The sequence below is a fragment of the Ochlerotatus camptorhynchus genome, unplaced genomic scaffold (genome assembly GCF_037179485.1).
Source record: "Ochlerotatus camptorhynchus isolate MF236.1 unplaced genomic scaffold, CSIRO-AGI_Acam_v1.1 ptg000391l, whole genome shotgun sequence".
Taxonomy (NCBI): Eukaryota; Metazoa; Arthropoda; class Insecta; order Diptera; family Culicidae; genus Ochlerotatus; species Ochlerotatus camptorhynchus.
In genome coordinates this window covers 1,032,442-1,057,741 of record NW_027040878.1, presented here as the reverse complement: position 1 = coordinate 1,057,741, position 25,300 = coordinate 1,032,442, and the positions used below count along the sequence as shown (strand labels likewise).

General features: G+C 38.8%; 1 protein-coding gene and 1 pseudogene across 3 annotated transcripts in view; both read left to right on the top strand.

The window, feature by feature from the left end:
• Positions 1-25,300, top strand: part of LOC135710551 (homeobox protein PKNOX1-like) — a 289,794-nt gene that overhangs the window by 176,330 nt on the left and 88,164 nt on the right. The gene's annotated exons all lie outside the window — the stretch shown is intronic.
• Positions 3,892-25,300, top strand: part of LOC135710527 (protein dachsous-like) — a 59,823-nt pseudogene continuing 38,414 nt past the window's right edge.

Here is a 25,300-nt window from a genome sequence, read left to right as displayed (position 1 = left end):
ACAATTGCAATATGTGTGAAAGAATATATTACAACAAATGTGTGATTTTTTTATTTCTAGATGCGATTGATTTCAAGATATAGTTCAAAACTATGCTGAGTTTTCATTGCCTGATGGTTTAACCGCTATCGCTACTAATCTTGCATCTAAGTAAATATGTAGCTACGTCATTTATGATATGATAAATAATGGATTCCAAACTGTGCTTATTAAATAAACTATGTTTGTTTAACTTGTATCATTTTTTATTCAACGCTTAGCCTAATTTAAGCATTGTTTACCATGCCTGAAACAGGTTTCTAGAGTTGCACAGCAGCAAAGAATTGTATGCCTAACGTACATTATGCCTAATGACTTTATGCCTAACGTCTATTATGCCCAACGTCCGTATGCCTAGCGTCCGTATGCCTAACGTCCGTATGCCTAACGTCCGTATGCCTAACGTATTTATGCCTTATAGGATACACTCGAAAAATAGCTAAATGCGACCACTTAGCTCAAATTTTACGACAACATCACTGCCCCAAGCCCGCTAAATTCTGAACAATTATTGTAGGTAACTTTACCATGTACCTTCAAGAGCATCACAGCGAAGACATCATAGCAAGAAGATTGGCAACTTTGCCAGAATCCAAGCGACAGATACAATAGCGCTGCGCTTGAGTGAAGGTGGAAGCAACGCATAGAAAAATGAACAAATACACAAACCCTTCTTCTGAGGATGTAATCTTTGCTATCAAATTCGTTCGAAGCATTTACCTTTGAGCGGCAGATGACGCGATTGTACCTGTCTCATAGCGTTCATATGAGAAAATGGAAGAGTTGCCAGTCGTCTTGATTTGGTGTCTTCGATCATAGCCTGCAAGGGTACGACACATACATTTTTTTTTCTAAACGAAGTTAATTTATTTGACTTAACTTCCAACCTAAGCACTCGAACCGTACAAACCGAAGGAAATTGAGATCAAAGTCAAGTGTTTTCTATTAACGCCATTTCCCGTTTTCGCAGCCCCAAATTTCTTGGATTCAAGAAAGCAACACCCTCCTCGTCGATAGTCTTGAACACGCACGCATCTTTCGCACACGCATCCTTTTCTTCTACAGGACGACCCGAACGGAGCCAGCCGTCGTAAATAAGTGGCGTTGGTGGCAAAAATTTAAAGAATTTCCTCCCGATAACGAATGTTCTGGTCTGGCTGCTACTGCTATGCCTACACGCCTACTCCTCCTGGTGGTGACGACGACGACGATAATGATGATGTCGGCATTGAGGCCTTGGGTTCGTTAGTAGGAAATGAGCCTCCCCCAAGCTTGCTTTGCCCTTCACTTTGACGAGCTTGTTCGAGAGCAGCAAACCATATCCCATCTCAACCGTCCCGCACCGTCCTCTCAATCGAAAATCGCTTAAACGTGACACCCGAAAGGGGTGGGCAGGAGACGAGCACATATGGCGGAAAATTTGAGCCCCGGAGAAAGAGGGGAACAACTGAGGATAAGATCTTTTATTACCCCCTGCTCGTTGTAGCCAACAGGCTGGGGATAATCTAGATTGTTAAAGGGGTTACGTATGCCGAGTTTCACTTCCTGAGCGAGGATATTTACGATCCGATGCGTGCGGTGCGGTTCCGTAAGAAGCCACTCATAAACTACATTTTCTTAATTATTTCCATTCCGACACGTTGTTGGCTGAGATCCATGCATAGCTTATGCCGCCCGTGAAATGAATAACGGATTCGTGACACATTTTTCCGCTGCCATGATTAAATAATTATACAAAATGCAATGATTTGTAGCGAGCGAACTAATTCGAAAATCCCATTGCAGCACGGAACTCTCACAGGAGCGTGGATTCCACGCCGCCACGTGCCGACTCGAGCCTATCATTCCACTTCATCTTGCGACGATTGCGAAGAAGCTTTGTGCATTTCCCGATGCTCTTAACTAGAGACATACGGCCAATGAGATCGGCTCAGAATTGAGCGGGTTTTTCATTCAAAATCGCAAAAACGTAGGTCACTCACTGTAAAATTGTCCTCACTTTTTCTCAAAAACCTGCTCGAATTTGAGAAAATTTTTACTCAGTCTAGAAGCTGACTGAGTAAAACTTCCCTCGATGTTCCTCATATTCGAAATGTTTATCCTTTAAAATTTTTGCTCAATTTTGAGTTGGTTTAATCGGCCGTGCTGTGTGTTGGTTGTTTTTGAAGTCATCCTCGGAGACGTAGAGGCATTTTTCCACCTCACGAAGGATAATAAAATCATTTTTATGCATAAGATATGATACATTTCCATTCTTTGATGGGTGTGTTTCGAAGGATGAATTTCCAATAAACATAAGCATCGCCTTGGAAAAACATTGAATCGATCTGGTGGAGAATGTTTTCATATTGGCAATCCTGGGCATTCTCGGTTTTCCTTCAAATTCTTCCCACAAGCAGTTTTCCCCATCGTAATCAACATCATCCTAGCTATATTAATGAGACTTCTCATTACCGGCCGGTGGTGACATCAAACTCTTCCTGCATCCACTATGGTTGATGGTGGAGACTTCAATACATAATGTCATTATGCCTGCATTGTGAATTAAAAAAAAAACACTCACCGAAAAGTGCTCCACAACCCAGCCCCCATCATTTGTCAAGCAAAAAGATTATCACTTGGCTTAACCTCAAACCACGGACATAAAAATCGATATTTATTCGGAATGAGAAAAAAAAGCAAACGAAAGTGGTTCAGTTTTTTTTTCTGTAATTAAAGACCCATTGCATCGCTTACCGCAAGCGGGAAGAAAACGACCGACGAGCGTCATCTACTTAAAAATTGGACTCGATTAAAATTCGATTTAATCGCCATTTTTATGGCGCTGCTGTGTTGCCGCTAACGCTGAGATTGCAAATGTGGAGGCATCAGATGCAAAATAAAAAGAAATCAAATCCTTGGGGCCCATTATACGAGTCGAGACTTAATGGCCACGCGCGCGCCACCAAGGCAAGGCAATAATAAAAATATCCGAATGAGTTATGATTTTTCATTTTACAATAATATCATAAATTTGCCCTCTGCTGCCGGGGTGCCGCCGTTGGCGCTGCATTGCTTGATTATTGTGGTGTCGTGTAGCCCTAGTAGCTGGAGGGAACGAAAATCAACTCTCGAATGATTTGAAAACGGGCATAAAGAAAAGAACAAGGATGCGCAGCACAATAAAGTGCCAATTGTGACGCAAAGTGTCGCGACAGTTAGCAACGTCCCACGGACGTCTTGTGTGTCACTTTTTTTAAGGCGATTTGACACACGGGTGATTCAAAGTTTAAGAACGAGTGATTTATTTGTGAATAATTGAATAAGGTACTTATCAGGACTCGAAATCGATTGTTTGACCCCCGGTCCAAAGTTTTAAATTTAGAATAAGGAATTCGATTTTTGACGTAAGATTACGTCTTTCGGCAACATTTTGGGAGTGCAATTTCAAAAAACCAAAATCAACCCCGTTACGAAAATTGGTCAGGTTTTACCACTTATAACTCTGTCAATAGCGGATGGATTTTAATTCTAAGCAAACCAATCGATTAGATATTTTTCTACTGATCTGCTTGAATGAACACTTTAATTAATTTCCAATAGGTCACTATTGATAATTACACAAATGTCTAATTGTTGCAATGGTGATCGAAATTATCACCGATTGCCTGCAACAAGTGCTTTACCCAACACAGATTTTAAAATCGAATTCCATCCGGTCTCGCCAAACAGTGCTTATTCAATCTGTGCGGGGATGTCCGGTCAGTCGTCATCAGCAGCAGCAGCAGTAGCAGTGCTTGCGGCGCATGGCGTTGAACATTGTTCTCCAGTACTTAACGAACGGCTGCCCGCAAGCAGCGAGCTGCGGCCCACATGAGCTTACATGCACCGAAGAAGGAGAAAGAAGCCGCACCGCTACTGATCGGATTCAGTAGGTCTCCGTGAGTCGCTGCATTATGGGCAAAAATGGGTCCAAAATTACCCAAAATTCGATATCTCAACAGCACGCTGAATTCCGGCCATGAAAAACGACTTTTCCGAAAGGAAATCGTCCGGGGAATCGATTGCACGTGTTCCCATAGACCGGAGAACCTTATAGGTATGTGTTTTGGACCATTTTACCCCATTTTCCCCTACTTTTTGGAGGAAATGTTTTTTTTTCACAGCTCTATTTTTCGTAAAACATAAGCACTTTATGCATGGTTTTAGAATGCCTTTAAACAACAGTTCATGAGATATAAGGGGAATACGAGGTACACTTTATAGGGGAGTAAGGGGTAAAATTGAACGCTCGCTAAATTTATTTCAATTCATACAAATTATGGTTGCCTACAATAATAAGATTTTTATGAAAAATGCTTTTAATTAACTTTCATTTGGTATTTTGAGTTCCGTCATCGGCCAAACAGTTCAAAAGTTATAAATCTTTGAAAAAAATCGAAAGAATTTTTTTTTACCGCTCTAATATATAAATAGTCATTAGGGACAAAATAAAAAATATGGGTCTAATATATTGCGATAAGGAACAAAACTACCAATTTTTACAACATTCTGAGAACCACTTTATCGTTTTGCTGTATACAGACAAAAAAAGTGAAAACTCTTTTAAAACAGATAGCAGTAAATTAAAACTTATTTAACCCCAATTAACCTTAAAATTTCGAAAAAAAATCTTATCATTGCAGGCAACCTTTGGGGTCATTCAAACAATCGCATCGTTCAACATTTTTATGAATTAAAATAAATTTAGCGTTCACATTTACCTCTTACTCCCCTCTAAAGTATACCCCGTATTCTCCTAATATCTCAAGTGTTGTTTAAAGACATAGTATTCTAAAACCATGCATAAAGTGCTTATGTTTTACGAAAAATAGAGCTGTGAAAAAAAAACATTTCCTCCAAAAAGTAGGGGAAAATGGGGTAAAATGGTCCAAAACACATACCTATAAGGTTCTCCGGTCTATGGGAACACGTGCAATCGATTCCCCGGACGATTTCCTTTCGGAAAAGTCGTTTTTCATGGCCGGAATTCAGCGTGCTGTTGAGATATTGAATTTTGGGTAATTTTGGACCCATTTTTGCCCATAGTGCGCTGTGGGCCATAGATGCCATTTTTTCAGAGGTCTGCGAAAAATGTCTGTGAATTTCAGAGATGTCTGTAATTGGGCTGCATAAAATAAGCAGAAGTTTTGCGTGTGACGGGGTGGTAAACCAACTTCATTCTCAAACAGTGTTGATGTGAGTATATATGTATGTATGTATGTATGTATGTAAGTTCGTATGAGTGTAACTCACTCAATTTTTGCAGAGATGGCTGGACCAATTTGAGTGGAACAAGTTCCAGAAGATATGTTTAGATCTCCATAGATTGCTATTGATTTTTTTCCTGATCGGAATTATGGTTCCGAAGATATGAACAAAAATGTGAAATCCAGATTTAGCTGGAGAATTCACAAAAGATTGATATATCAAAAACTCATCATGCGACATCTCAAATCATATTAGAATTTTGCTATAAGATCAATAGTGGACATATTTAGACCCACAAGGGCCTCTTTCAGATGTACCGGGTACCCCCGGGAAGTGGACAGATTCTGACATGCGCCGAAATGCATCGTGCGATATCTCAAATCACATGGAACTCAACATAATGGTTAGTGTAAGTTCTTATATTGATTTTCTATAAAACCTCATTGCATTTTTATTTATGGAAGAGAAAAAGTGCGTAACGACTGAAATCGAGGGAGGTGCGGTGGATCGACTCGGATCAACGACGGATTGATTCTGACCAGCGATTTTGGATGTAGCATCGGAACGGTTTGGACCAGCAGTGCCTACACAAATATAATACTGAGACTCAGAAATGAAACAAACATAACTTATAGCTTACCTGATCCTTTGAAAAATTCCGTTGTGGGATTTCCTCTCATGTTCCTTTTGATTTTTCTCGATTTTATCCACATTTTTACGACTCTTATTCAGGTACAAAACGGCGAAGGGCTGCATTGTTCAGCACTAAAACCATAGAGGTAACTCTAAGACCACTGGGTCCCGAAGAAAATCATTATTATTTTTGGCTCACTCAGTACCAGAACAACGGTCCCAAGCAGTCCCAAGCTATTTCACTCACCCCTGCATGTTCTACATGAATCCACACACCCCTGATGTTATCTGTCAAACTTTCATAGCGAATCAAAACAAACATAGTGTAGTAATAGAATTTCAACTAGAATAGGGTACGTTAATCGTTTGCTTGGGACCAATAGGCTACTTAAGTGGTGAGCCAATTTAAAATCGTTAGTTTCGTATTGATTGTTGCTAAAACTGCATCCAGGGGTGGGTGTTTTCAAATATAAAGATGCAATAGGATGGAAAGACACTGTCCGTTTCATTCACTTTTTCAGTGACAGTTACTATAGACGTGAGTTGACGTATCCAAACAAACCGTCAAATCAAGGGTCCTAGCTGCTATCATCTGCTCTTGTCGCTCTGTTTACAACAAGATTTTCCGTCACTTTCTACCATGTATACGTCAGGAGGGCGGTATGTAAATAAGTCACGTGATCTTTTTTTTTGTTAATTCGTTTATTTGTACAGGCTCAGTCGAATAAACTTTACAGAGCCGATGTATTCTTTTTCTTCTACAATAAGAATCTTAAAACTAGAGTTAAGGGGGCTTAACCGATTACTCGCGGTCGTCTCGAGGTTAGGGAGTTTTACAATTTAAGGATGGGGAAAGGTTGAGAGGATTACGAATTTCATTTGATTTAATATGGTAACTATTTCTAAAACACTAACTTAAATCTAAAGAACTGATGAATCCTGTGATATTGCCTACTGTCAAACGTATAGGATTGATATGGGGTTGCCAGCCTCCTGGTCAAATCTTGTAGCAAATCAGACACAACATTTGATAACGGCACAAAAGCATTTGTAAACAAACTTTTTAAGGCCCTTTACACGCGAACCAAAGTACGCCCACGTAAACCAATACCACTTTCGGAAAGGTGATAGCTGCCCCTATCCGATGATGTTGTTAGTTTGCGTGGGCGTACTTTGGTTCCCGTGTAAAGGGCCTTAGAAAGTTTGTTTACAAATGCTTTTGTGCCGTTATCAAATGTTATGCCTGAAATGTTCATTTTGGATACAACATGGCAGCACATTGACAGGTCTATATCTATGACCGTCTATAGAGCTTTTTGACGTTTAATCGGCGTAAGTTGTGGCCGAACCACAGTGGGACGAAATCTCAAAAAAGTGGGACATATCCACTGGCGACGAAGCTATTGAGTAGCATTTTGTTGTCTTCTAGATTGTTTCTTAATTTTTTGAGAACTTTATTTGAGTAGTAGGGTGGGTGAGCCAGTGGTGGAGGAGCTAAAGGGTGTCCCACATCAAATTGCATCACGGAAAAATGTCGAAAATTACCTTGTTGACCGGTCCTTTTCAAAACTTCAGACAATAAAATATAACCCATTAGTAAGTTTTTGGCATATTTATTTCATTCAACTTCAATACCACAACCGCACGCTCGCACCTTACAGTTAACTCCACTAATTAGGTTCTGTACAACATCTGACTGCAGCTTCTGTACAGAAGCCCACTTTGTCTTCATGTCTTCCTCATATTTGACCTGCTTGGGATGCTTCTGTAGTGCCTGCTTCATAATAGCCCAGTATTTTGACGTAGAACTACATCTTTGTCGACTATACTGGGGTGCAAATCAAAAAATATGTGTGGTGAAGGAGTGTTAGGTTTTGAACGCTTGTAACTTTGTCATTTATAGATGAAATTAAAATCCAAATACGCCAATCGATAGGATATTACACTACAAACCTTCTGAAATAAATATTTTTTTCAATTTTTCTGTAATTAAACTTTTGAAAATGTTCAAATGATAATTTTATCACTGTTTTCATGAAATAAGCCTTTTTCCCAAACCCAGTCATCATAAACGAATACCACTTGGTTGCAAATCATTCTGCTTGAACCTGAAAATATATAAATCAGCGCTGCTCTCCTGCCTCTGCTCATTACCGCTTCGGACGGCGTGGCACTATGTCCTGCAGCAAGCAGGACCAAGTCAGCGGCTAAAGGTGGATCACGGCGTGTTCACCACAATGAGGAATGAAAATGACAAAATATGCATGTTACACCCCCTCCCCCTTAACAACAATCTCTGTCCCTTCCCCTTAACAATAACCTGAAAAAGACATGAGCTTTGACGATCATTTTTTTCCGGAAAATAAATTTTAAGCAAACCTCAATTAATTTTTTACATGGAGAGCCAACATTTAAAAAAAAAAACAATTGCTCAACAGGAAACATACACTCGATGGATTACCAATAACTGACTGTAAAACATATCTGGTACCTCTATATATGTAATTATATTAACATCCAAAGTCCATCCTTTTTTACATATTCTGCAAAATGGATACGTTCTGCCCCGCCCCATTCATAATAATAGTTAAAAATGCATGCCACACATCAATTTTTCGTGGTTCTGCGTCATACTACGATCGTGTCTAGGGCACAACCCTTTATTTTTTTTTTGAAGAACCTTAGTTCCGGTGCGTTGGAGGGTTCATGTCCTTGGCTACGAAAGTGACACCCCGTTGGCTTCGTACCACTCCAAGACAACATTTGAATAGTGGCACGAAGCTAGATCCAGCCAGAAGATCGTAGGGCCCTCGTGTTGCTTAAACAGAGGAAGCAGACGCTTCTGTAGACACTCCTTGAGGTAGATCTCCCAGTTTATAGTCCCGGTAGTTACGAACGTTTGCCACATGAGCAGATCGCTTGCCAAATCACGTATTTCTTGGCAAACTTTAGAAGTTTCTGCTTCCTTACTTCCTCCGGAACCTCAAATTTGTGCTGAGCGGTGAAGAGCAGTAGCCCCGGTAGCTGCCAGAAGTCCGCCTTGACGTTAGTATCATCATCCATGATCGTCAGCATCTGGGTGTACAGTTTCCGGGCCCGTGACTTGCCATTCGTCACAATTCGGAGCTTTCTGCACTTTGTACGTATCCAGTCCCTCCCGGTCCTTGGCTCTCTGAACGAAAGACTTGCACAGATTCAACTTTTGGGCCACATCCCTGACCGAAGCATTGGGATTCCGCTTAAACGATCTCACCGACACGCAGAACATCCATTCTGACCGCATTTCGCCTTCCGCTCGATGCTCAGAGTTTTGTAGTAACGTTTAATCACACGACTCACCGTTGACTGCACGATTCCGAGTTGTTTTCCGATGTCCCGATGAGAGAGTTGAGGATTTTCCAGGTCCTTGCGAAAAATCAATTCGCGACGTTGCTTTCGGGTGACGCCATTTTTTTCAACTTTCGAAAAACTGACAGCGATAAAAATACAGTATAATTTTGAATAATATTTTGAATACCCTCGGCTTTCCCGACGAATCGCCACTTCGAGGGCTTATTGACCTGCTTGTTCTCACGGTTGCAAACTACTTAAAGCAATTGACTGTATCATGGCCCCTCATTGGTGAATTCATATCTTTCGATGGATAATTCGTCGATTGAGGATCAAGATATGATCACTTTATTACAATGGAACTGTCGTGGTTTAATACCTAAATTAGACTCGTTCAAATATTTGATTCACAATTCTGATTGTGATATATTTGCACTCTGTGAAACATGGCTTTCTTCTGAAGATGAACTAAACTTACATGATTATCCGCCTGGACCGAGTTGATTCATATGATGGCGTACTTTTCGGGATCAAAAAGTGCTACCCCTTCTATAAAATCTCAATCCCAACAAATTCAGGCATTGAAATTGTCGCTTGCCAAATAAATGTGAAGAACAAAGATCTTTGCATAGCTTCTGTATATGTTCCTCCAAGGATTTCCATAAACCGCCTTCAGCTTTGAAGTTCAGTTACTATTCTCCCATCTCCAGTTCTAATACTGGGCGATATGATCTCACACGGTACTGGCTGGGGTGAATCATACGATGACAATAGCGGGTATTTTCTATGATTTGTGCGACGAGTTCAACTTGTCTATCTTGAACATTGGTGAAGCATCACGAATAGCAAAACCTCCTGCTCGTAAGAGCCGTCTTGATATATCTTTGTGCTCTGTGGAAGGTAATCAATGGTTCCCATGGTAGTGATCACTTACAAATTATTGTTTCAATCAAATTCCCTTTGGTTTGTTTTTTCCGTCGATCTTGTTTTCCGTGCTGAGCACCAATGCTACCGACGTGCCAGGAAGGCAGCTCCCACACCTGGACCCTACCTATCGACCCATCAACTCATGAACCGGGGACCAACGGCTTTACTTCCCATCCGAAGGAAGGCGTGATCAGAGATGTTATGCCTCAGAACATCCCGGCGGCGCCGACTGGGATTGAACCCAGGCCTGCTGGGGTGAGAGGTAATCACGCTTACCACTACACCACCGGCGCCGTTATTTCAATCAAATGTGGTAGTCAAAAATCAGATCAGTCAATTCAAGTTCCTTTTGACCTCACGAGGAATATTGATTGGAAAAAAATGCATCGGCGGTAATTCTTGGTATTGACTCTACCGATCCTCTGCCACCATTGGAAGAGTAAAGTTTATTTACCGAACTGATCTACAAAAGCGCATTAGAAGCTCAGAAACGACGTGTTCCAAGTGCATCCTTCAGAAGAAGACCCGCCACCCCTGGATGGGATGACGAATGTACAAAGATGTATCTAGAGAATCAATCATTTTGTCAAGCTTCTGCATTCATGTTCCATCAGATGTCACTGATGTTGTTTGCGGTGACATCTATGGAAAACTACTCATAATCTGTTTTACGTTAATTGTTCACAGAGGACAGTGCAGTGCAATACATGTGTGGTACCTCCATACATGCATTTAGATTAATATTTCCTTTTTTACACATTCTGCACACAAAATAGCTCACCCCTCACAGAATTTCCCGTCGATTTTTATGTATGGGGCGGGGTGGAAAGTATCTTTTGTGCAGAATATGTAAAAAAGGAAGGACTTCAAATGTTAAACTAAATGCATATATAGAGATACCAGACATGTTTTATAGTGACAGGTACTCTATTTTGTAAGCTGTGAAAGGGAAATCACAAATCGAGTGTCATCAAAATACATGGCATGTTGAGCGATTGAGCTCGTGAGAGAGAATTTTCTCTCTCAAATTTGATTTTTTTGGCTCTCTGGAGACTGGTAGTAAAGCAGGTAAAACTGTATGGGGAAAATTCATTGTTATTTAATTGTAGCTTATTTAACAATAATTTCCGGGAAAAAACTAAACGACAAAGTCTCTGACTAATTTATTTAGGTTGTCGTTCACTTTTTTTTGACCTGAATATGCACCGAAAGCGAATTATTCCCACACTTCTCTCAAATTCTATATGGGGATTTTTATCACTTCCTACCGGAACAGCGCCATCTCTGTGCAAAATGACCGGACGATATGATTAATTCCGATGTCTTTAAAGATTACCGTAGACATGAAAGATCTGAGCTTTTTGAAAAGTATCTAAAGCTTGAAAAAAAGCCTAAAAACTTACTGAAAGCAAAGAAAAGAAATTACTGGCGTACTTTTATCGAGGGACTTTCTAGAGAAACCTCGATGACAACGCTATGGAAAAAGGCTCGCTATATGCGAAACCGCTCATCTTCCAATGAGGAATACTCCTCCCAATGGATATTCAACTTCGCTAAAAAGGTTTGTCCAGCCAGACTATGTACCAGCACAACCAACTTTACGGGATACATCCCGAAGTAATGGTTCTCTGGAATTTTCAATGGCGCTTCTTTCATCGAACAACTCTGCTCCGGGGAGCGATATGATCAAATTAAAAAACCTCCCCGATATCGCTAAAAGTCGATTACTTAACCTTCATAATTCCTTTATGGAACTCAATATAGTTCCACCAGCATGGATATTCAAAAGCCTGGGAAACCAGTGTCTGATCACAATTCTTACCGTCCGATCTCTATGCTATCATGCCTGAGGAAATTAGTAGAAAAAATGATCCTATCAAGACTTGACCATTGGGTTGAATCAAACAACCTGCTTTCAAATACGCAATTTGGTTTCCCAAAGAGAAAAGGAACAAACGATTGTCTAGCGTTGCTTTCATCTGATATTAAACTGGCCTTTGCGCACAAGGAGCAATTGGCTTCAGTCTTTTTGGATATTAAGGGCGCATTTGATTCAGTTTCCATAGACATACTGTCAGACAGTCTGCACAGTAGTGGATTACCCGGTATTTTAAATAATTTCTTGTATAATTTGATGTCAGAAAAACAAATAACCTTCAATCTAGGTCAACTGACAACTTCTAGAATTAGCTACATGGGCTAACCTCAAGGTTCATGTTTAAGTCCCTTACTTTATAATTTCTATGTCAAAGATTTTGATAACTGCTTAGATAATCGATGCACGCTTAGACAGCTTGCAGACGATGCCGTGGTTTCCCTGAGAGGTCCACGTGCGGGAATCTTGCAAAGACCATTGCAAAATTCCCAAAGTAATCTGTCCTTCTGGGCCAGAAATTTGAATTGGTAGTGTTTACAAGGAGGTAGTTTCCAGCCCAACTGCGTCTAAATATTTTGGACAGAGACATTACCCAATCTTTAACCTTCAAATACCTTGGAGTCTGGTTTGATTCAAAATGCACTTGGGGTACCCACATTACGTATTTGAAACAAAACAAAGGATCAACTTTCTACGATCAATTTCCGGGACATGGTGGGCTGCTCACCCGGAAAACCTCATTGAACTATATAAAACTACAACTCGGCACGAAAAAGCCACCTAATCTAATTGGAACGTTTTCAATATCGTTGTTTACGTATTGCCCTTGGCTGTATGCATTCAATAGCGGGCGTAAAACCCCTGCAGAACCGTTTCTGGGAGCCCTCATTAAGAGTATTGATCGAATGTAGTGTCAGTAACAACCTTGTGATTGAAAACTTCGAACCAATGCTCGAATTGAGCATCCAGACTATATTCGTGCGAATCTACCTTAATTATATGTCATAGGATATTAGCCTTCCGTGCTATAACCCCCCTCGTGTACGCTTTACTAACTACAGTTCCCCCAAGGAGTTCCAGATCAACTTCGACCTATTTCAATTCCCCATATTTTTGCTGAAAAGTACCAACAAGTCAATTGCAATAGAAGATTTTTCACTGATGGATCACGCATTGATGGGTCCACTGGCTTCTGTGTCTTCAATACTCAACCGTCTTCCGGAAACTTCAGGAACCTTGTTCCGTTTATGTTGCTAAGCTAGCAGCAATCAATTTCGCATTGGGGATGATTTCTGACATGCCCACAGACCATTTCTTCATCTTCTCGGATAGTCTCAGTTCGATTGAGGCTGATTCGGTCGGTGAAAAAAGGTAGGCACTCATCTTATTTCCTTTCAAAGGTAAGGGAGCAGATGGGTTTGCTGGTCGAAAGATCATATATGATTACCTTTGTACGGGTCCCCTCACATTGCTCAATCCCAGGCAATGAGAAGGCGGACTCTATCGCAAAGGTGGGTGCACAACAAGGCGAGATTTATGAAAGAAGAATTTCACATGATGAAATTTTCCCATTAGTACGTCAGAGTTCTCTTCCAAGTAGGCAAAACGATTGAACAAGTAATTCGGTTGGGCGGTGGTTACATTCCATTACTCCAAATGTTTCTTCGAGAGCGTGGTTCAAAGGTCTGGATGTAAGTGGATGTAAGTCGGGGATTCATTCGCGTGATGTTAAGACTTATGTGACCATCCCCTCCTTTCCACACATTTTCCAGCCATTGTGTCCCAGTCTTATTATCCACCTGTTGCTGTGCTACTAGCCACTGCCCAGCCAGCGTTTGGCCAATCATTCGAGAGTAGTATCTGAAGGAGGCTTCAGAAACCTGTTTCCTACCTAGCTCACTCCAATCGAAATTGTTACCCATTAACCTCGAGCCCGCGACGAGTAATTGGTACCCAATACTAACCTGGATTTACTGCTGTTTAAAATGTTAAATAAAAAATTACGGATTTTTGGCTCCGCAAAGTGTCACACACGACTGAGCCTAGTAAATAAACAAACTAGTTAAAAAATATGTATTTAAGGGTTATTTTTTACAAAGCTTAGTAGCAACTTTTTTGCATCATTTTCTTTTATTTAAGTTAAGCTCGATTGTAGCCATTTTTTTCTGATAATTTACCCATCGTTACTATGAAACTTCAAGAGCCAAGTTTCAGCTCCCACATAACATTAAAAAATTATTGTTTTTACGCGCTTAGTGCAGGGCAGCAAAAAAATGACCATCATGACAGCAATTTGAAGACTCTGTCCATCAGTGCTGCAAAATCTCGACATTACACGACGATATTCAAAATTCTGCTCATATGAGCTAACAGCCATCGTCAAGCAAACCATGTCAATAGTCAGCGACTATGCTGTCAATGACGAACATGTGCATATTTTTTTATTAGGGACCTCCCTTGGCTCAGTCGGTAAAGGCACAGCTACAAAGCAAAACCATGCTGGAGGTGGCTGGGTTCGATTCCCGGTCCGGTCTAGGAATTTTTCGGGTTGGATTGTACTTGCCACACAATTATACTAATGCAAAAATGGTACAGGCATCGAAAGCTCTCAATTAATAACTGTGGAAGCGCATCTAGAACACAAAGTTGAGAGCACGCAATAAGCTAATATGCCATACGCAATAAGCTTGCAATGCGAGGAAGAAGAAGAAGTTTAAACAAAATTAAATTACTTGAGTAAACAATTACATGGAGCCGTTAAAGTGCAGAGAAGCATCTACGTTCTCAACTCCTTGGATTGCAATAATGTGACTAAGAGTGCACGAAATTACACTTTTTGTTACCAGGTGAATCTCTGTCATTGACGAAGAAATGAATGAGATTTTGACAAACGTTTTTTTGAGGATCAAGCCTATGTGATGAACAATTTTCTCAATATAGCGCGAAAGTCTTTGAATGACAATGACAAATCTCAGCACTGCTGTCCATACGTCAACCAACTTGTAAAATGCAATGCTACCTTTTGGATTTCGTGGTCGTGCGGTTAGCGATGTCAACCGTCGATCAGGCGTATCCAGTGTGCCACGGAGATGAGGGCATAACTCCCGTCCAGCCGATGGAACTTTTCTTAACAGGAAACTTCCCTAATTGTCTACTTGGGTGTTGTGTGTTGTCCGCTGTCAAGTGTTAAGTGTTTCAGACTTTGCAACCTCTGGTTGAAGACAGTGTTAAATGTCTTTCTTATTTTAAATTGTCCAAAAATTTCAACCATCCCTGTTTCCGCTGCTCCACCGAATCCAAAAACTGTTCCTCAGTGGGAACTGAAAGAACTTTTCAAATCTCTTTATGTCTTTGGTGCATTTTTAATGTGCCAGTATACTCCTCGGTGGCGACGGCGTCTTCGCTGTTGTCGTCGCCATCCGCCGCATCGCTCCACCTCCGAATCCCTTCTCTTCCCACAACCATTCCCATATTCCATCGAACGAATGGCGCTTTCCCATCATCACTTCACCGCAGTAGCAGCAGCAGCAGAGCATAGAACACGCGGCGGGTGTTGAAGCGCGATTTAAAAAAAAAAACTATTAACGATAGTAAACATGCTGAACACGTTTTACATGCGGATTTCGTCGCTTCCACCACCGCCGCTGCACTTTCATTCTCCCACATCTTCTCGGAGCCATCGTGGTAGGAGTTGAAAATACTCTCAAAAAAAAACCCCAACGAAACTTGAACCAGTGGTGATGGGGCGTTCAAGAAAACTCAAGTGATGCGTGGATAATCCGTTATTTACAAGAGCGAACGACGTCGCTGGGCTGGACTACCGCTGGAACCTTGGAACGCTCGATTGAAGTTGGTACTGCTTACACGAAAAGACAAACACTTGCGTTTATCGACAGCCAAAACTCGGCACTTGACGTTTGCTATTCACCTAATTGAAAATCAATAACCCGACAGAGTCAGGTTTCCGAAGAATGCACTCCACTGTGGGACTGATTTTGTATGCACTCCGGAGGACGGAAAGCTGCTGGACACACTTTGTAGTCAATGGTTTTAAATTACAAATTAATTTCGCTTCAAGTTGTCATCAAACATTCATTCAAGTGTGATGGCTCGTCATTCATAGCGCCGGCAGTGCAATTCGGGTCGCACCCTATGAAACATAGTCGCCGCCCATCAAATTGAAAAATTCCATCCACACGGTTGAAAATGAGTGTCCGCTGTGATTGCTGTTGTTTGCCCCACTCATTTGTCGCTCTCGAACGCCCATCCCTCGCAGCAGTGAGGCGATCGACGGCATGCGCGGCAGTGGGAGTGCTAAATTTGTTTACAAACACTTAAATCACCGTTTACAGTGTTTTTATACTTCTTTGCAAGCTACCGTTTGTCATCACTTGGTAATAATTGTATTTATGACCCGGCAGCCAGCCGCCTCTGTCAGTGGAGTGCTTCTGCTGTTACGCGCCGCGGGTGTTTATTGGTATTATTTTTATGACACATAAAAGTTTAACAGGTTGATTGCATTATTTGACATGTGGTTAGGTGTCCGTGACGGATTGTTAAATATAGTTGGGTGAGTGAATTCGATTGAACGAGAAAATTAGAGACTTCACCTTGGAAAATAAAAATACATTCGAATTGGAATGCGGAATGATTAAACATTAATATCTAGAATTAAGTTTGATGTGCTCCGAGTTTTAAGGTTCCAATACATACAGTGCTGTTCAATATAATAGCTGCGCATGGCGATTTTCATACAAAATTGACAACTTTGGCATGGTGTAACTTTGTTCTCTTAAGATCAATTGAGCAGAAACGTTCGCCACAGAACTATAAATCTAGCATTTAGAATTCTTAATCGATTTTCTCTTTTGATAATAACTCGGCTGGATTAACATTTCTCGGTGTTGCATTTGCAAGCTAATACAACCTTTCACTACACTGTACTGTAATAGTTTCGGAAAATTGTTTCACTGAACTGTGAAAATCGATGAAGAGAATCGATCATTGCAGTTTGGCCCTTATGATTCTGAACGCTAGAAATATGTTCCATTTTATGATTTCATAATACCAAATTTAAGGAAACACCTGCTGTAAAGTGAGATACTACACACTTAGTTTTTTCTACCGAGCTCGGCTGTGCAAATCTCATTTAATTTGTTTGCTGAGATTCAGCTAAGCATTATCCGAAACTCAGCAATGAAATGTCACTTTTGCTGAGATCTCAGTGAAACTTCTTTTTGCCGAGATTCGCACAGCCGAGCTCGGTAGAAAAAATTAAGTGTGTAGGTAAAAACGTTCGAAATAATAGCAGTTTTTATTTGAAAATTGATGTACCGCAAATATTTCAATTTTTTTAAACTATTATGTACATTTGTTAATTGGGTGGGGATTATTTAAATTTTGAGAAATGTACAATTTAAACTCTTAAGATTGAGCTGAAATGCAAATTATTAAAACTGCTATTATTTCGAACAATTTTACCTACTATCTCACTAGCCGGTAGGTACTTCCATAAATTTGGTATTTTGTAATCGTAAAATTGAACGTATTTGTAGTTCTGTGGCGAACGTTTCAGCTCAATTGATCTTAAGAGAACAAAGTTAAACCATGTCAAAGTTGTCAATTTTGTATGAAAATCGGCATGCGCTGCTATTATACAGAACATTTTAATAAAAAAAATTTAAGAAAAGATGTTTTACTAAACGTAAGTAGAGCACTGACACACCGACATGAATGACCAAAGCAAAAATAATAAAATTTCTGACCAAAGCACAGTACTGACCGTGTTCGCTGGAAATATTTAGCTAAGCCATGAACCCGCATGCAAAAGTTATTAATTGGTTCGTGTCTGATCTATTCTGGACGAATTATTTTTATCTAGCTCAAAAAATCCTATGGTTTTGACAGTTCGGATCACTGCACATTTGAATCGGCCGTTTACAATTTTCGGACATACGTCAGAATTAAGTGTCATGTCGGTTTGCCGGTGAGTAGAGTACTTCATTTAAAAAAAATGTAAGGTTTCATATAGACCACCCTCCAGTTTGATTCATAGCCTTAAAATATAAGTGTGTGTAAAAAATGGTAAAGATTTAAGAAGGTTTAAAAACCGGGCAAAATTGATTGAAATGTGTATGGAAGCATTTTTTTTTCGCTCCAATTTCAGTTCTAGTTGTCCAAATGAAGAAAAGCTTAATATGAGGTTGCTATGAAAATGACCAACAAGCCTGTAAAATGGCCACTTTAAGTCTGATATTTGGCGTTAAGCATCTCTAACTATGTAAATCGTTAACTTCACGCATGAGGTAATATAAACATGATTAGTTAAAGCCTGTTGTTGTTACGATCAGTTTGGCAGCAATTCAAAAAGATAAAAAAGGGGAAAAAGTTACAAAATAAGGAAAATTGATTATTGAATATGTACCAGAAACAACACCAATTTCACCACAACAACAACAGGTTTGTTGGTCATTGCCATGGTAGCCACCTATGTTTTGTTTTGACGTTTGGACAACTAAAACCAATGCTATAGCGATGTTAGGGAAATTCAATAATTATCCTATAGTAATTCGTCAAAGATCTCCATATAAACTTCAAACCTTTTTCGCGACCTCTAAACCTTCATCAATATTTACCATTTCTTGCACAGACTCATATTTTGGCGTTATGAATCAAACTAGACGGTGGCCTCTAAGAAATTTTACCCTTTTTTAAATGAAGCACCTTTAAAACAAATGGTAGATGAGTATACGCGTATTTCCAGGCACAGTACTTTAATTGATCAGGTATATTCCAATTTTGATTAATTATGTTAAGTAACGCATAGTGATTTGAAAATAACCGATCATGAGACATTAGTGATTAACACTCCGAATACGGTGGGTAAAATACTTTACGCCGACTACGAAGCCTCCGAAAAACATGTAACGGCAAGTTTGCAATGACATAACTTAGCCATTTCTTGATGAATTTTCAAAATGTCCTCCTTACACCTCCGGGTTTTAGGTAATCATGAAACGTCGCTAGAACTATTCCATAGTATATGAGCAAGTCAAACGAGCACTTTTTGCCTCTAGATTTGAAGAAATACTTCAAATCTCCTCATCCATTGATGAGTTAGGTAAATAAGTTTGCGTTTGACTAGTACTGTTCGCTCATTTTCAACTTCTATTCAATTTCATACTGCCGAATTTTAGCGGAACTATCTACCTACCTACCCTCTTCAGACCTTTCTCTAGCTAATAAATTATCACACTAAAGCTTCATGTTAGATAGCATTTCCAATGTTCATAATTAGCCAGAGTACAATCATGGTTCCAATATATGGATCCTGGAGACAACGGAACGGTCCCCTGGAAGATCCGGAACATCCGTAAAAGTGGTCAATCCACGAAACTGATCCTAGTGCATTGCGGTTTTTTTCAAAAACATCTGGAACAGTGATATATGAAAAAAATGTGGGGTTATGACATAAACATGGAACAGAATGGCCATGGGCCCGTCCTCCCTCCTCGATCTGGAACATCCGTAAAATGGTCAATCCATGAAACTGATTCCAGAGTTCCACGGTTTTCGTGACACAAACATGAACCCTTATGACCATGTGATCGTCTTCTCGAAGATCAGTAACGTCTGTAAAAGTGGTACATCCATGATACTGATTCTAGAGCTCCGTGTTTTTTACGAAAACAGTTCGAACTGTGATACATGAAATAATTTAGGGTCGTGACATAGGGCCTTATTACGGATGTCACTACACGGTGATAAGGAAGTGATACTCAGAATAAGAGCCGTGATTGCCGTACAAATCAAATGGGAATCATGACAAGTATAACATGTAACAAGTAACATGAACATGGATGGCCATTCGACTGGAAGATCTGAAACATCCATAAAAGTGGTTCACCCATGAAGCTGTGAAAAAACCACGGATAGAATTTCAGGATCATGATATAAACATGCAATTCCACAGTTATTTATTGAGAGCTTTCGCATTAGTTTAATTATGTGGCAAGTACAATCGTACTCTATGCCCAGGGAAAGACGAGAAATTTTCCAACCGGTAAAATTCCTAGACCGGATCGGGAATCGAATCCTCCACCTCCAGCATAGTCTTGCTTTGTAGCAGCGCCTTTACCAACTAAGCTATGGGAGCCATTTAGATTTAATAGTAGTAGTTATTTAAAAAAAAGTGATTGTGAGTAGTCTACAAAAGTTTGAGCCTCGCGCGCGTATTACGGATTTAGAGGACTGAATTGACCATTTGATAAAAAATATAAACTTTGAAGCTTATTTGGAAGATGCTTTAAACTAGTAGTAAGTTTTTTGGCTGAATGTTGGGGGCTCGTGACGCAGCGTCTGTTTTTATCATTTACCATCACACGCACGGAGTAGCACTTCAACCCAGTGTAGATGAATTGCGTTCGTTTTGAATATCTTCGCTGTGAAGTACGAGCGAAGCGAACAAATGAGTTCATTATACATCAACGAATACGCGTTTGTTGGTATTCACCACTGACGGATTTCACGCCAACTCGTCTTCGGAGTTGGCAGCACCCTCTCAGAACCTTATGAAACTTTGTGGGTGTGGAGACTTAGCAATTTTAAGCAACTTTGAGTACTTATTTTTTTCAAAATTTATCTCGCCTAACATTTGATAAGGGTCAAAGTTTTTTGTCGATTTTTTTTTCAAATCGATATAGCTTAAAAATGACAAGCCCTACAAAATAGTGATGTATGGCGAACTTTTAGCAAATAATCTGAAATTTTATAAAAAAATTTAAATAAATTAAAAAATTGGTTTCTACACTCTAAAAAAATATATTTAAAAATTAAAAGTCATTTTCCCAAAAATGGTACCCCTCAGATTTGCTTGATATTTTTTCTCATGAAAGGCAATATAATTACCTAACTTTTCTTCATACATCGCAAAGTGGGCGCTTTTGAGGAAAAAAAGTTGTTCGAACAACAACTTTTTCATGTTAATTTTTTTTTTAGCGTGTTTCACTCAAAGTCGAATAGTAATACGCGCACAACCGTATTAAAATCCGTTGAAACTTAATGAGCATAAAGATTTTGACCTTTTGATAATCTGGGCGTGCTTAAAACAAAAATCTAGCCTAACATTTGAAAGGGCCTAATACGGAGGATTTTCCTGCATTTCGAATGGTGTTTTAATAAATGAGTTTGTTTTTGTTTAGTGCATAATTTATTTTCCTATAATTCTCCATACATAATTTGAGTTTTTCATTGATTATTAGTCTATCGGAAACAGAGTGAAATTTTTCGGAGTTTCCTTTGAATGTGAAAATCGCTTAGTAGAAATTATGTTTTGAGAAATAGGTACAAAACAATGAAATTTTTGTGTACCAGGTATAGTTTTTACATGACTGAACAGCTCCTTGAGTTCATCGGACATCTTTGTGTATTGATCATTTGATATGAAGCAGAAGTTCAATTTTGTTATGCTTGTATCTGTTTGTTTAACTGCCCAGTCATACAGTTCTTGTGGAGTTGTGATTGTGTTTCCATAATCTCGAGCAAGACTTGCTCTCTTTGCCATTCGTTTGAGAGTTCCTCCAATTGCGTCACATGGGCCTTTCCCATTAGACGTTGCGAAGAAGTGCCATTCTGCTTCCAATCCATACTTGGACATGAAGTTGCACAAACTGGCAAAATTCTTTTTATTTTTGTAATGAGCCGCTGCTCCATCTGACATGAAAGTAATTTTTGTGAAACTAATAGATTGTTTAATGAAATCTAACAATTTTGATATAAATAATTGAACTGCTATTGTATCATGGGTCAATAATTCTGAAATAATAATAAAGCTTAAATTTTCCAACTTGTTTTCTTTTATGTAGTAAATTTCGAAAGGATGTATCGTAGCTTGATTATTGTTCCAATGATACCCCTGTGCTGAGTTTTGAATAATAAATGAATAATTTTCAGAAAAGTCGCAAATCACTAAAATTTCACCGTTTTGAAGAGAATTTTTTTTATTACTTAGGTAAGATGACTTTATGAATAAAATCATGGGTTATAAGCTTTTCAACTTTTTCCGTCAAATATTGAACAAACTCATCTGCAGGTTTAATAATAGTTTCCAAATTACAACGGTCGGTAGTCAACCACTGTTGAAATAAAACTTCTTCCATATCATCTGCTTCTAATACTGATGTAAGTTCCCTCACGATACTATCTGTGGAAATGCATTCTTCACATGTACGATAAAAACAATCTATGGTTCTAATAGGACTACTGCAAAGTATTTTGTCTACAATTTCTTTATATGAATCAAATTTTACACTATTAATAATCAATTTAACATTTTCATGTATAGTACAGACACATACATTATGTGTACCTGTACTATCCAACAGTATGCAATGCTTTGGTCGGAGCTGAGTGAACGAAGTAAATCCGATTTTAACACTTTTGTATTTATCTTCAAAAATCATAAAAGCCTCTTTAAGAGACATCATCAATAAACGTTTCTGAACATGCTCTTTATATCCATTTCGATATTCAGAAACATAATCATTACTTCCTGGCATAGGCCTACTAATATCATCACTGTCAAAGAAATTTAAAACAATTTGTTTTTCAGTATCATTAAATCCATGACCACTTCTTGCTTTCTTACTACAAAGAATACCTTGTTCTCTGACTAGCCTTTTCATCTGTTTCACTGTATAATGGGGTGCATTAAACTCATTAACTATTTGATTCACTGACCATGATTTAGGGAGCACTGATAACACTTTTAATTTGTCATTTGTACTCGTAGAAGGCAAATTAAATTTCTCCTTTAACTGCATGATCATTTCGTCAAAATCATTTGATTTGTTGACATCGTCTGAATCCATCCCAAATATATTTTTACGCACTGCCTTTGTGATCTCTGCAGATTTTTGAACACGATAATTCATACTTCTCATACTTCTAGATGAAATTGGTGATAACTGTAAGGTTGAAGCTATACAATTGAATTGTTCCACATTATATGGACCTTGGATCTGATCCGCTGATGGGATTGATTCTAGCGATGGATCTGTATCTGTAAAATTAAAGAAAAGAAAAAAAAATATTGCCACACATTAATATATAACGCTGTTAAGGTGATAGTACCATGAACGGGGGTGGTTTTGATAATGGGGGTATCTTTGGTAATGCAGCTAAGCCAAAAATTTATGACTTAAGGCACATCGTACGCAATATTTTGGATAGGAAACCGATGTTCCCTTCCAAAATAATGAATACGAAGAGCATTAAGTCATAACTTTTTGGATTAGCTGCATTATCAAAGTTACCTCCATTATCAAAGACATCCCCGTTTACGGTACATCGAAGCCGCATCTGAATTTTCCCCATGTTTGTGGAGCACGAGCTGCATAAACCGCATATCGTACAGTCGTGAAAATTTGATAGATTGTTCACCGAGGTTGGCCTACCAATCGATCAAATTTGTACGATAAGCGGTTCATCCAGCTCGTGCTCTAAAAAAATGTTGAAAATGAAGTTGTATCTTCGATGTACAATCCTTAAACCACACAGTTGAAACAGTTAAAGTTATTATTATTTACCTAGTGTATCATCAAATTTCTGATGTTCTGATTGCTGATGACTTGTTGATGGTTGCGGCTCTTCAAACTTCCGAGCATGGCTTGATTCTTTTCCATCCGATCGCCTCTTTTTCGGGAGAGGTGTCCTATTGTGCACTAAAATTCCACGACACGATTCACAAATACGCATTGTTACATCCAATTGATGATCAAAGCCCCATGAATGTATTTTCTCTATGAGACTTGATGATAAATTACGTAAATTATTGCGGCTGCAATTGGGATTGTTTATGTTGGCACTACATTGCACCCTTTTAATAATCAATTCAGCAGATTTTTCCATTGTTGTATATATAAACACTTTTTCGTTTCAACAACTATGCAGCACTACACTTTCAACAACTATGCACTACAGCAACTATGAGCATTGTTGTGATATCACCAAACTTAAATATTAGATTATGTCGGTAGAAACAGACTGCGGTGCTTTAAGTTTATACCTTATATCTCTCATGTGACTACCTGCGTTGTTATATAACTGCTATATAGCAGGTAACTTAACGATTATTTTAGGCATGCCTTAAATAATCGTTAAGTTACCTGCGCTATTATATGTATTCACTTGAGAGATGAGGTATAAACATATATGCATATTGCTTACTAATGGACACACCTAATACATAAAAATAAATGAATGATTATTTTTCTAATTAAATTAATCACAAATACATGAATTGAAATCTTTTCATGAATAAAACATACTAAGTGATTTTTACTTAGTTTACCTGTTGATTTGGAACAATTTGAGGGTGGTTTTATAGAAGTTGGATAGAGTGTATGCATATATTATAATACAATCCATCACAGGAAAGTGCAAACCATGCTGAGATGGCTGTTCCTCATTAGAACGTTTTGTTCTGAACTCTTATTGGACGATTTGCAGGTAACTTCTCTGTACCCTTTTCAAATGTTAGGCTAGATTTCGCCCAGATTATCGAAAAGTATACCCATAAAGTTTAATCGAATTTTAATAAGGTTGTGCGCGTATTACTATTCGACTTTGAGTGAAACACGCTAAAAAAAAATTAACATGAAAAAGTTGTTGTTCGAACAACTTTTTTTCCTTAAAAGCGCCCACTTTGCGATGTATTAAGAAAAGTTAGGTAATTATATTGCCTTTCATGAGAAAAAATATCAAGCAAATCTGAGGGGTACCATTTTTGGGAAAATGACTTTTAATTTTTAAATATATTTTTTTAGAGTGTAGAAACCGATTTTTTATTTTATTTAAATTTTTTTATAAAATTTCAGATTATTTGCTAAAAGTTCGCCATACATCACTTTTTTGTAGGGCTTGTCATTTTTAAGCTATATCGATTTGAAAAAAAAAATCGACAAAAAACTTTGACCCTTATCAAATGTTAGGCGAGATAAATTTTGAAAAAAATAAGTACGCAAAGTTGCTTAAAATTGCTAAGTCTCCACACCCACAAAGTTCCATAAGGTTCTGAGAGGGTGCTGCCAACCACTGGATGAGTTGGCGTGAAATCCGTCCACTGCTTTATTATCCAACCTAAAATTGTCAAAATCAGAGGCGATCCTCAAGAGCAAAATAATCAAATTCATTTTGGGAAAAATTATTATTTTTAATATTGTCGATACCAGATCCTAAAACCGCGATATTATTATCAATTCATAATGA